Genomic DNA, 14,699 nt, shown 5'->3' on the forward strand with positions numbered 1-14,699 from the left:
ACCACATACAGTTCCTCCCCATCATATCACCACAAACCAATCAATGCTGACAGAAGTGCAGAAATGAGCATTTCATGTGTGACTTAATAGTGGTAACACGAGCTAAAGTACAGCAGAAAACACAGACACTGAGGAGTTTTCACTGCAAATGAGTAGGAATAATGTGTTTCATCAGTGAAAAGAGTTTGTTGGATTTGTGCTCAATATATTGAGGCTTATTGGACCAGCGGTCGCCTACCAAATCCTACACTGTGAGAACCATGTGACAATGGCCATGCTAAACCCAATGCTAAAGAATCTCGGCTTTATGGTTATCATGCCACATTGGCCGCAAAAGGGAAAGTTTCATGCTTGTGTGTGTGTGTGTGTGTGTGTGTGTGTGCGTGCGTGTGCATGCGTCTTTTATGTGGGTCACCCCACCATGTCTAATGGCCCCTTGCTGCGTGCAGCGTCCTGCACTGAGCTGCTCCCTGCTGTCACACTCACACACACAAACAAACGCATACACGCAGCGGGGGAGATTTTGGGGTGTCCCTCGCCCTAATACCCTCCACAATACACCTTCTCTGCATCTGTTGCTCCTGTTCTCAAAGTTGAAAGTTGCTCAGGGAAGTGCTAGCATGTCTCTGCTCAGTCTTTCTTAGAATCCCCTTTCCTCATCACCTTCTATCTCTGTCTACTTTGTATCACTCTCTAATTTCAATCTACACCAAAGATTTTTGTTTGCCGTTTTTCTCAACATTTAGGCTCCTGTTTCTTTATTTTAACCCTCAGTTGACTAGGACGGGATTTTAAGGATTAGCTGATGACCCATTCTTTGTGTTTTGTCTGTGTGAAATAGATGTGAAGGCTCGGCCCTCTGCAGGCCTCCATCACAGACACACAGACAGTTTAAACTGCTAGCAATTGCCTCAAACAGGTGAGCATCTGCACCACACACACTTAAAACACCAATCTGACTTATGTTATGTATACTTCTTCTAGTATTCAGGTTTTGTAATCCATCAGTTGGTGCATGATAGTAAATTATTTGGTGTATTTGTGTTGCTATGTGTCAATGTATCAGTGTTAATGCTTTACTGTGAAGTAGCTCCTTAGCATTGTTAGTCAGTGGCTAATACCAGACTAACAAATGAAACCATGGTGTCACTATAAACAGCTTATGTGGCATATTGTAATGGTATGGGTATGTTTTATTAGAAGTATCATTACTGCTAGTTGCATGGAGACACATTTTATGTGCATGTCTAAATGTATGCAGACTGAATGTGTGTTGTTTCCCTACAAAGACACCAGTGTTATTAGTTCCCTCTGTGTGTCTATCCAGGCTGTAACCAGACTGTAGGGAAGAAAAAGATCATCATTAAAATTCTAGCACTGCAATTTTATTTACATGAGGAGAGGAGAGGAAAGGAGAGGAGAGGAGAGGAGAGGATAGGAGAGGAGAGGATGAGGAGAGGAGAGGAGAGGAGAGGATGAGGTACATAGGGAGAAAGTGGCAACGAAAGAAGGGCGAACACTCAGATGCTGAAAATTCAGATTACTACAGCTAGAACCTGCCCATCCCCACCACACACCTGAAACACACGCACACACAAACACACATGAGCATATCAACCAAATGAAGACATACATGCAGAGACAATAAGTGCTGCTAACATTCATGGAGACAAACTTGCTGCATACTCAAAAGTAAAATCGCATGAAACATCTGCACGTGTGCTCCCAGAAATACACTCTGAAATATAGCACGCATATTTACTTCGATCCATAAAGCACGGAAACACGCTCATACACACACATACACACACACAGACTAAATCTCAGCCACAGAGAAGCCAGCTACGTCAGTATATTTTCACACTGCGGTAGTGTCTCTTTGTCTGCCTGTCGGCCAGCCAGCTGTAAGATGGAGGGCGAGAAATATGCTTTTAGCGGACGGCTTCGTAAGACAGAAGACACAGCTTTGTCATTATTGTTTCTATGTGGCATTGTTGTAATATTGATTTCTGTCCCGCCATTATTTTAGTTTGGCGTTTGCTGTTGTTTTGTTTTTCTCCGTCAGCGAGTGTATGTCTGATTATGTGTACACCAGTTATGGGGGCGTGTGCATGTGTATATGTGTGTGTGTGTGCGTGTGTGTGTGTGTGTGCGCATGTCGAACAATGGATGTATTACAGCTACCAATTCTGCATTTTACAGTTATGTATGCTTGGTGTGTGAGATCTGTGTCCATACAAACCAGGTATGCGCCAACACATACCTGGTGTATGTTAGAATATTTGTGTGCACATTAACGGGGGATGGCGACCCTCCTTCCACCTGTCCATGGCGTCAGCTGGTGTTTGTGTTGCTACACATGCACACACTCCCACAGAATTTGCTCTAATCCCATCCTTGTTGAAAAGAAGAGCTGCAAGTAGCCTGGCAGTTCATATGTACGGGGCACACAGAGACATGTACACACACATAGGACATGATTGCAATATAATGCATCCCAATAACATGGCCCTGCTGCAGCATGCCACCTTTGTGAAGTCTACAACATGATAAGCACTTCATTTTGAGACAGCTGGATTCATCTATTTTCTCATTTTTGTTTTTTAGTATTTCGTATAATGTTCAGCAAAGTGCCATAGCAGCTACTCATCACCGCTGTCGAGTCCTCGTGTTCATATGAGCATATAAAAGCATACTTCTAAACATATATGTCATCACTTCTGCTCTGCTGTTTCCATTTTCAAGCTAGTCTCAACTACTTGACCCACCTCAACAGATATACAGCAATGTCACAACACTGTTAGATGCAAATACAATAAATACTTTCCTGCAAACCAGCACGGCAGTGTAAAGGGTAAAGGTGCCTTTTTACCCAGTACAAGCCCTACAGTCATTTGTTGTGCAGTTGACAGTCATGCACTGCCTAAAGAGAAATCCACTTCAAGGGAAAAGCATCGATATGTAACACACACGGGCACCGAATGAAACCCCAGAAATGCATGGCGAGGCAGAGAGAGACACAGAGCCGTAGAGAATGATTCAGATGTATAGAAGGCCTCGGTGAGAGAAGGTTTGCCATTGTGTGATAAACACAAACACAGATGCATTTAGGCTTTGATTTCAGGTTGCTTTTCACTGCTCGCAGTGGGAGCTGTCCTAAAGAAACAACCCTCACACACACACACACACACACACACACACACACCATGGGCCGGACTGATAGGATTAGAGACTGGTGCTATAGTCACACTCTCTCTTTCTCTTCCTCTCTCACCCCCTCTCTCTCCCAAGCCTGCCAAGCCTTGATTATTCACAAGGTTAGTTCCTGATTGCCTATAGCAGTAGCAGACACAGGTTCATTATCTCTCCACCTCCTTCCCTCTCCCTCTCGCTCTCTGTCCTTCTTGCAGTATGTTAATGCACAATGGTTGAGTGAAAAGGCTTGACTCGCAAAAAACTAAAATTTACAATCTCACAAAGGATCCACTGAAACGCAGCGTGGCTGAAATGTTATGTGTCAATTTTTTGCATTTTTCAGTTTTAACAGTGCAAAATTGAATAACAGAGCAAGCAAAAATAGAGCGTCTTGTCAGTTTTCAGTTTTCAGTTTTCTCCATCACTGTCACTATTCCTGCAGTCGTTATTTTCCATTAGCGGAAACGCTAAATCACGCTTTTGATGTGATAATTAGGGAATTTGATCGAGGATGAAAAGAACGATTTTATTGTTCAAATAATTAAAACATTTATTCACCCTGCTATAGAAAAATCTATCTATCTATCTATCTATCTATCTATCTGTCTATGTCAATCAGACACACATTTTATATTTTATCTTCATATTATCAGTGGTCTATGTTTTCTCCAGATCCACAGAATATTATTTATGCATTTGAGGATTGATGCCAGCTGTCAATTATCTCAATAATAAATACAGCACAACTGGAGACAGGCAGGTTTTGTAGACTACTGATGACACTGTATGTGTACGTGTGGTGGAGGATATCAGTGCTGCTGCAGCAGGCTTCAAAAGGTAGCCGTCGGCTAGTCCTCCGCTGTCACAGAGGAGCTGTTGTTAGAAAACCTCCACCAGTAGCTCAGATATTTTAATAAATACAGCGTACAAGGAATGATTTTAGTTAAATGTAGCTAAAATTAAAATTCCAATATATTTGTTTAAACATTTTTGCTTGTGAAAGTAATCGTGTCAATATTTCGTTGCAGATATTCTAACAATGACTGAGGCTTTATTTATTTTGTTCCTCATTTGTTGTCAGGATATCGAAGGAGTGTTAGTTTTTCCCTCTGTCTGTGGGACAATGTCCCCATTCTGAGGCGAGTGTGAGTGTAGTGTTGACACATGTTAGTGCTGGCTGATTAGTCGACACATAAAGGAACACGCAGCTCCTCCATCACTATTCAGCCATTTTGTCTCCCTGTCTGTCACACTGGTGGAGTGGATGTATGTGTGTGTGTGAGGCTTTTGTTAAGGTAATGCAGAGGAGAGAGGGAAAGAGCGAGGGAGAAGACACCGTGAAAAATTACACAGACCACAGCTGAGTGCCGGTGACCCAGGGATGCTGTTTTTTTTCCTTTAATGTCTGCAAATCTGAATCACACTATTTCAGTCATTTTCACCTCCAAACTCATGATTTGATGATCGCAGGGAAACACTTGGAAGTAAAGTGTTTTAATGATAAATTGGTAGGAAGGTGTTGTGTGGGTCTGCGGTCTATTGTGTCTTAAGTGGATTAACAGAGCGGTCAGTGAGACAGACAGCCAAAGTGGCAACCATAACCGTTGTTTACAAGCTTGTGTCGCCTCTGTCGCTTCAGATTTTCATACGATACTGATTTGGTTTCTTGGACTTTCCCACATTAGCAGGGTGGAGTTTGTGCAAAATCGTTGTGTAATCTTTTGGAGTAAAGAAAGCGTGCAAGTTGACACAGTCACATCTCACATATTTACAGACATCTTGTACATTTTAAGCTTCCCCAATATTGCTGCATGTGGTCACATGGGATTCTGTAGCTTTTATTTTAATCTACTATTATGGATTTGTGTCAAATTCATATGTAAAATTTCAGATTTACAAATATACTGAATAAAACAAAATACAATAAGTGACTGTGCCTTTCTGTATTTTATATTTTAAAATTAAATCATCGTAAAATGTCACAATGAAGTCTCACTCTGCAGTGACTGTTTTGAATATCCTCACACCATTACACCTCACAATCTCAATTTAATAATCATATTTCCAGAAATGCACAGTATTGATGAATATGTCGTTTTAGTATTTTATTTATGATATAATAAAATGTATAGACTTAAGTTATAATGTTCAAGGCAAAGTCACTCAGTAATCAATCACAGACACAAGCAAATTATTTCTTAGAAAATAAACTCTGTTTATTTACAGATTATTAATATCAGAATAGTTTAATATCAATTAAAATCTAAACGTCATGGAAAAATAGTCATTTCTATTACAACAAATAAATATGGCGCTACAAAATCAGATCATTTTCAGAACATATTAATATTTTATTTTTCTCAACAGTGGACCATAATATTCAAATCTGTTGCTACATTGAAACGTGTATTGTTGAAAATATACTGACAAACATAGAGCTGTAGCAAAATCATGTGTGATTATGTCAAACATTATGATAGTTTCACCTCTAACATGATTTTCATTTCTGTCCAGGAATCAGTCATATTTACTGCAGCTATATTAAGAGCCACAAAGCCATGTATTGACGACAATTGTGATGAAGAATACATATTTTCTTCAGCTTTATATCAGACTACTCAGAGAGACTGAAATTAAAATCATTTTAAGTGAAGCATCTTTCATATTTATCATCATGCTGCATATTTCTTATCTCTACAGATAACAAATACATCTTTCAGATATATTATCATGCTCCTATTTCTTATCTCTACAGGTAATATATACCTCCATATGTATACACTTAACCTTGCCTACAATAGAGCCAAATGATAAGATTTCTATAGTGCCTTAAGTGCTGTGAATTAGATGATGGTGTGATTTACCTTCAAGGCCTTGAAGTCAAACAGCGTGTTTAATTCTTCTGATTTCTCTCATACGCTTTTGAAAATGATTTGAATATGCACAAGCTGCTCAAGGTTGCTGTGTGTGATGGCATGTGTTTGCATGTATAGTTTTTGTTGGAAAATACAGCAGGGCTATTCTACCAGTAACAAAATAATTAAATGGGACTTTTTTTTCGTAGTTCTGCATCAAAATTCAAGTTTCATCATTTAATCTATTTAATTTATTTCAGTGTCACCCTCAGCAGTCATGTTTAAATGGGAATTTCACTGATTATTACCGTCACTTTTATTTTGTCCTTGCATGCAATATTGTGTTGAGGCTCATTAGATTTAGAATCAATTTAGATTCATGGTGCCTGCTTAAATGGTGAGACAGAAGATAAATAAAATCATCCACCTCTCCACTGGTGTCTGGAGGCTTTCTTGCCTTCTCTTTTTCTTGTGTTATCAAGGAATATAAACAACACCGGTTTTTTGTTTGTCTTGCAGAGGCACTGAATGAGTTGTAGAATCAGAGATTAGCGTGAAGGTGCGCGGAGTCTATGACAGCATTAAGGCAGCTGTGTGTTAAGCCAAATTATCTTTTAACATTTAAAAGGAGCGTCTTCACCTCAGCGTGATGTCCTCACCATTGAATCTATCAGCTCCATTCAGCCCTGTTAGCTTTGATTGAGGCCTGTGCTATGAGCTGCTATTCATGTCCAACCGTCTATGTAAACAGAAAAGTGTTGTGACGGTGTGCGTGTGTGTGTGTGTGTGTGTGTGTGTGTGTGTGTGTGTGTGTGAGTGTGCTGCAGCCATTTAGACAGAGGTTTAGCAAGCACAATACTCCTTCTCTGCTGTCTATTTTTCACTCTTTCTTTTTCTGTCCATGTCACACATTCTGTATCATGAACACACACACACACACACACACACACACAGCGAGTCAGACCTATGGAGGATCAGTCATGGTAGAGGTCGTCTATGGGGCCGACTTGACATTGTTGTCTTTAAGCTGCTTTGGAGCAGGAGAAGTTTAAAGGACAATTCCAAACAGTTTGTACAAGAAAAGGCTCTCTCACATATAGCTGGGTGTCAGTGAACCAGGCTTTGTACGGGAGGGGGGGGGGGCGTCAGTTCATTCTCGGTTCAACCCTTTCCAAATGTGAATAGAAACCGCAATTGATTTGCTAATGATAGAGTATTCACTCTTAATAAGATGGCTATAACAACCTTGTCCTTCTCAATATTGGAATGTTTGGAGGAAAAGTGGCTTCCTAAATTGATTAAACTGAAGGTGAGCTGGAGCCAGCCGTGCAGGATGTTGTTTTATGCTGCGGAAAGATGATTTGAGATAAATGCGATACAGCTGTTTATGTCAGTTTTGTTGCTTGAAATTGTTGAGGCTAACCAAATTATAATTATTGAATGAGTGGAAATATACGCTCAGTCATTTATTAAATTAATCTGAATGTAATCAGTGCTCTCAGGAAGCACTCTCGTCATCTCATAGGCTGCCAGTGTCACTGTCATCTTTTGAAACAATGTTTTTACATACAGACTTTCACAGGATTTAGTTTTACAATTTAAATCACATCGTACCTGCCTGCCTCAGTTTCCTGTATATGTAACATTTCCATTTATTTTTTATGTTGTAAGGGAATTTCTAATCTCAGTATTTTTTATTTTATTGTCAATGTTTTAATGATATGTTATTGCTTGAATTGTCAGATTAAAGTGGCCAAATAATATTAACCAGCGATTGTTTTCTTTAACGCAATAAAAAAGACAGTTAATGATTATTGTTTAGTTAATAAATATTGTTTATTTCCCACTTTTCCGCTCCTATCAGACATTGAACAGCTGCTGTAATGTGCAGTACTGGCTGGCATCATTTTATTATAGCAGGATTTATGTTCTCTCTGTCAAACTAAACCACATCTGCTGCACCCTGAGTGAAAATCACTGCACTATTTGAAATTGCACGTCCCCTGTTATTCCCCATCAAACTAACATGTACACTCTTTTGGCTTGTTAAAAATTATTCCTTAGTTTGTAATGATATGACCGTAATAATGACAGTAGTTTGGGACGTGCTGCGTATGTGACACAAATGGCATATAAATCCAGATGTGACTGGCTTTAATGAGCAGCTGTTGACGATAATCCAGCTGATAAACGACTTTTAGAAGCTTTAAACCCTTCAGCTCCAGTATCTCTGCATGTGGAGTTTAATTTTGAACATGACATCATGAGATGTAATGAAATATCAGGGAGCAGTGTGGTAGCTTAGTGAACCAGCTGCATATTCACAGTGTCATGTTGATTGAAATCCAGGGCATGGCCTCCCTCTCCCTCCGCCGCTCTTGTATTTAATAAAACAGAAAAAAAGTGGCATATAAATTATCTTTAAAACAGCGGTGAGCACAATCTGTGGCCTCCCCTGTCCATAGGCTCGCTGTGCCAGTAGTCATGTTTTTGCTGTGCAGTAACGGAGTGATGGATACAATGCAAGAAGTCTCAGCATGATTTTACAGGTAGCTCTCAATGCTAACACGTCACACAGCTGCACTGTGCAACTGTGAAAAGCTGTCATTGGGTTTCAGCTGTTTCAGACTCTCAGACCCTCAATTTCCTCTAGCAGAAATCGGTATGAGTGCTGCCTCTCTGTCTGCACAGGATGGATGCGGGATGGAGGACTTTTACCATGGCAACCACTAATGCAGTATAGATGCAGGGACTGAGCCTTGGCTGCCGTTGTACTAATACAGGATTCATGGCAGGCAGGTGAAATGTCATCCGGGCTGTTGTTTTAAATGAGCAAGTGGTGCTTTTGATGTCTGGTGTGGTCAACTCTAAATCCCACTTGGCTCTGCTGTGGAAATGAGGCTCCTGTATTAGTTCAGCACCACAGCATCCTTTCTGTTCACTTTCCTTTCAGCAGTTTTTAGACGACAAAAGAATCTCTCCTCCAGATGGCTTCCTATATTGCATTATAGCACCACTCAATTTTTTATGTCAGCTCTGCCAATATTGTCAAGTGTCTCCTTCACATTGTTTCCTATATCGGCTTATACTGCCCAATCCTCGTAATCCCATTGTAGTCTGAGTCAAATATCTGGTTCCTGCAGTGTCCTCTCACCTTCTTCTAGGATGTGATTTCTGTATCCTCCTCGTCCTCCTCTCAGCACACTGGATTACAACCGAGCAACTTTGAAAAGTGACACCTAGCAGGTTAGCAGGGAGTTTTGATTAAAGTAACTGTCTGGTTGATAACTGCTCATGTTTTTGCCGTCTGAAAAAATCGTAATAATTTCACCACTGTATGTTCTGTGGTGAATAAAGTGATGTTTAGATGATGCAATGTTTGCATGTCGTGTGTAAAAGAAATTCACAGTGCGCTGAAACATGCAGTATGGCAAACTAAATAAACTAGAAGATATGGAGATGTAGTGTTGCTTCATAGTTGATTTAATCCATATTTTTGTGGATAATTCATTTACATTGTACATGGAATACACTAGGCCTCATTTCTCTTGTTTTCCCAGTCAAAATCAGTGAAATCTAATATTACATTCATAACCAAACTGGATATTTTATCCTGAGAAATGAGTTCAGATTGAGACATCCACAGCTCAACAGTTTCTTAAAAAGAAATAATGTTTGTTTTGCCCTGCTGTGTGAGACCCATTTTGCAAGAAGGCCATAAGTCACAACCCTCTACATGAGAGTGAGTCCAAAACAAACATTGCTTCCATGTGGCCCTGTCTTCAGCGCTTCCCTGAGCTGCGCTGCTGTTGCCGTGTGCATGTGTCCCTGTGTGTGGGGGGGTGTTTGTTTTGTCTGCCCCTATCTATAGCTCTGTCCTGCCCCTTTCTTTCACAGACAGAGAAAGGAACCACACCCCTCAGGCCTTGGCCTAGTGTATGTGTGGGTGGTGTTTCGCTCTCTTGGGATTTGGGGATTTGTACTGCAGTCTCTGTTCCTCAGCATTAGCTGTACAACACCAAATACATATACCTCTGCATAATAACATGATCATAGGAAGTTCTATTAGAGGTATCATTTGCATTACATAAAGGTACACAGGCACACATACAGTATATATACAATAAATTCCCACATTTGGGCACACACACACTGCTATATCCTTTCCTACTCTTTGTACACACAGTGCACACACACACACACACACACACACACACACACACACACACACTGTATTTACACATAAAGTAAAGAACATGGTACAAACATATGTCAACACAAGCCTATACACAGACATAAGATTATGCACATATACACACATGCGTATGTAAACACACCGAGCTGGCTTTAGCCAATAAGAGCAGAGCTTGAATGTGACCTGTGCTTCCCTTGTGAATATTAACCCCCAGGGAGAGCGAAACCTACCTGTTTTTACGTGATTGTGTGTCATTCCTGTTATCCCGGGTACTGTGTTATCATGGGCTCGTCCTCTGTCGAGTGAGAGCAGACAGCACATACAAATGCATGCAGGTTCCTCGCAAGCATGCGTTAAGCTGGATGAGCACACGAGTCAGTGTAATTGTTGGTTCTGTCAAGGTGTGTGCGTGTGTGTGTGAGGTGCAAGCATGCAACAATGTATGTGTGTTGTGTGTGCGCTGGTCTGTATTCTAATTTTTTAATCTGCTTTTGCACGTTTCTTTTTTAAAACTGTAAGACACACATGGAAAACACTGTGTTGGACCATTTATTCAGTCAATATTAAAACTCTGATAGTGTTTTAAAATGAGAATATTCTTAGACCAGCTCCATAGATAAATTATAAAAGATGAAGCCTCATCTTGAACAGGTTTAGCTGATAACTTTGATGTTGGATAGGAGCCAAACATTAATTGAGTCACTATATTAAATACATCTAGAAATCGATTATAACATGTCCTTCAATGCAAGCTAGCATTTGACACATGTAGTGACTACTTAGTGTAGATGTGTTTTGCATTCTATTGTAAATCAAGTTTAATATTTTACAGGATTTTTATGAACCACATTTATTTACATGCAAACAAATTTGTCACTACAATTCCAGTATGCTTTTTCTAAAACACGCTGTGTTGATGTCCATACCAATCTGTGTTTATCAATAAATTGCAGGTGTAAATACTCGTCCAGTGAACGCCTCATGCTGCCACGATGGAACACGGATCCAGCTGGAAGAACAAGTGCTGTGTGGGTTCCCTGAAGTGGTGCAACACTGGGTCACTGGAGAGCCACAACGTGTTTGGGAACAGAACAGTCTGTGTTATTTCAGCACAGCCTGTTGGATGAAGGGCCATTTCACAGGCATTATGGATTAATCTTTGGCAGGATCTCCCCAGGATCAAACAAAACTGGATGTTTAACCTCACGTGTCCTAGAGCTGAGAGGTCTCTTGTGATAAACCAGGATAGGGAGGATTGAGTCTGACCCACATTGGGTTAAACATCACATACTTGTAAATTTATTTGAACTGACTCCTTATGAAAAGATGAAAATATAATGTGTATACACATCCTTCCTCAGACGTAATCCAAACCCTGAGAAATGATTAAATTCATAACATTATGCTCCACTAGTGCAAAAGAAGACAGTGAGAGGCCTCTGTCATCTGTGTTTTACACAAATCTACTTCATTATTTTTGTTATAAATAAAATACAAATGAATATACAGTGGTGTTGTGGTTTCTACACATCCCCCTTTTCACTTGATGTCTAACTACTCCTCTACGAACAAAAAACCCCAAAGCATTTTAAGACTTTTGTGCAATCCATGCGATCACCTAAAGTCCTGCTCAGGTAAGAAGTGACCTTTTTAAACATACTCCCTTCCTGTTCATATCAAGTACACAGATTTAGAGCTGCATCCTGCCATCTCTTCCCTCACTTGTTACAAACTGTTTGTTGTATTGGGCTGAGTGTAGAAATATAAGCAAGTTCAGTGTGACAGGAGCAGTGATCGATGGGTCCAAATTTAACAGCACAATTTAACAGATTAGACTTCAGGAGGATTTTCACAGGCATTAAATCAGATTTATAACCCTGTGCTCTTAATCCAGGCCCAGTGGTCACAGATGGTCACAAAACTAGTCCTCACTAAAACTTTATTGTAACTAAAGTCCAATTCTGTAACTGCAGTGTTGCATCATGTCTGGAAACACTTTCAATCCGCCACTGTCTTTGTTTAAAGGGACATATTTCAACATGATTTATTCATGGGGCTTTTGCTACAAGTACAGACATTGTGTGACAGAAATAACATACAGTTTGAGTTATAAATAAATGTATCACAGAGAAATTTATGTTTGAAAGGCCTGTAAAAATGGAGTAAAAGACATCTGCATTCTGATTTATGATGGTTTAGCACAGTTGGGAAATACAATATGAATACAGTCGATAGAAATGAAACATGCTCTTCTACTCAAATAAATGCTCTTTTGATTTTTAGACATTTGGGTAAGCAGTATTTCACACATAGCCACTTCTTTTATGAAGAAATGTATCTCTATTCAGACATACAGTTTTATAATCATATTTTTTTGCACCCACCACAGCAAGTGTTTGGTGTTAAGACTTGTGTATTGGAAAAGTTTGAGGCTGAGTTGCTTCAAGGGCAGTCTTTAGTATTGAGAGGAGAATAGTTTGTGTCTTATTCAACTCAGATTTCTACAGCCATATTTGAAATGCAGACCAACAAACTACTGCTCCTCCACTGATACTTATTGGAATATAATCGAAGTATCTGCATCCCAGAGTATTATGTCATCCTGTTTTCTTGAAGTCACTCGCTGTGCCATGAATTTGTACCTGTTTGGTTATATCAGCATGCTCCTGTGAAATCACATGACTGCATGAACGCAGCCATTTGATTTCACAAATCATGGCTATATATCCGAGTGACTGACAGCAGTAATTCCCACTGTGGTTTGAAAGCCATTCAAAATCAAATCAATCACTCTCAGTTACTGTAATTTCTCCATGTTGCAATCTAATGACACAGGGTGGACTCATTCCTGGTGATGTGTCACATATTGTGTATTCTGGCTGTGTTGATATAATTCCCGTTTATCCCATCCAGGGACTGCTGCATTGACTGTTTTGAATTAGAGTTTGGCTTTCAGTAACCTGTTCCTCCCACATACTGTAAATAACGGTTAATGAAATAGCCTGTAGGCAGATGGCAAGGGAGGATTTTACCTTTATCTTCCCGTGACATTGATAGCTGTAGAATGAAGGGACAGTATAAAGGTAGCATAGTCTGCTCTCCACCTTTCATAACACAGAGATTAAGGGACCAAACACTGACGAGAGGACCTGTAATGCATATTTAAATTTCCTATGTGGCCTATCCACTAACTTACTCATAATTGAACCAAACAGAAAGTCATCTGAAAATTAATAGCCACAACTCTGTGATCTCAGAATAAAGTGGAGATCACACTATTCACTTGAAGGACCTCAGTGATGCCCATAGATCACTAATAATTTTAATGAATGAATCTGCTTTTTAATTAAGTCAAGAAAAATGGTTAATCTAACACTTCTGTATTTTGAAGAAATAATCCTTTTAGCAATGCATGCATTGTTTGATCAATTAAGTCTATAATGCAACTGCCTGAACTCAGATTTTCTCTCACTCAAAATATGGCAGCAGTAGTGATTAATCATCTCTGTGAGATATTTCCTGAGAATGTGAGATTTGATCTGACTCACAAACACAACTGAGTCTAAGTCAGTAATCAACAAGTTCCCAGGAATCACTGACAACTGCTCACAAATGCATCACTTACACAAGGTACGTGCTCCAACCTGCTCAGTGACTTTTTCTTTGCCTGTAGGCCTAATCGCACAGTTTAGGAAGCCCATAATGAGCTGCTTGCTGAACTTACTCATGTAGGCAATACAATAACAATTTAAATTGACATCAGCATAAGGGTTAGCTCTTGATACCATTGTTTGTAATAGTGTAATAAAACAACCTATTGTTGTTGAGTTTTTATTGTCTGCAGTGTTTATTATTGTGTCTTATTTAACATAATTTGACCCTTGGCATCACCTATTTGATTATCAAATTAATGTATGTCTAATAAATGAAACCCAGGGTTTGTGTCTTTGAAATGACTTTCCATTTTGTATGTATAACTCATAGCCTATTGTGGAATAGTTTAACCTGTTTTAAAATCAGCAGTGTTGTGTGTTTGTTCTGTTGGAGGCAGGGGACTTCTGGTGATAGGAGTGATGCTGCTTGCAGTGAAACTCTCTGTCTCACCATGCATAGGTGAGGGAAATTATCAGCTTTTTCACAGTCCAAGAGGTTTAACTTGGGGAAAGGAATCGGATTTCCTTTTTGTAGTCTGCCGGAACTTGATTCAATTGTGTATCCATACTCACGCTGTAGACACTGATTTTACCTTACTTTACTTCATTAGATCGATTTAAAAATCCCAACCAACGCATGTAGTTATTATGGTGGGTAAATCTACGCGGGGACACGTAAATGTGATATGAATAAAAGATGTATCAGGTTTTTGTTTCTATTTTATTCGAACGCACGGCAGGATATGTAACCACTGGAGGTGTTCTCCGGTCTATATAGACCCGCCGCCATCTTACATTTTC

General features: G+C 39.7%; 1 long non-coding RNA gene across 1 annotated transcript; it reads left to right on the forward strand.

Moving 5' to 3' along the window:
* The first annotated feature begins 533 nt into the window (after positions 1-533).
* LOC117265708 (uncharacterized) lies at positions 534-11,751 on the forward strand. The gene is made up of 2 exons (XR_004502435.2): positions 534-919; positions 11,199-11,751. It is a non-coding gene; the product is annotated as an uncharacterized LOC117265708 (long non-coding RNA).
* The last annotated feature ends 2,948 nt before the right edge of the window (positions 11,752-14,699 follow it).

Source organism: Epinephelus lanceolatus, chromosome 10 (genome assembly GCF_041903045.1).
Source record: "Epinephelus lanceolatus isolate andai-2023 chromosome 10, ASM4190304v1, whole genome shotgun sequence".
In the NCBI taxonomy this organism is placed as follows: Eukaryota; Metazoa; Chordata; class Actinopteri; order Perciformes; family Serranidae; genus Epinephelus; species Epinephelus lanceolatus.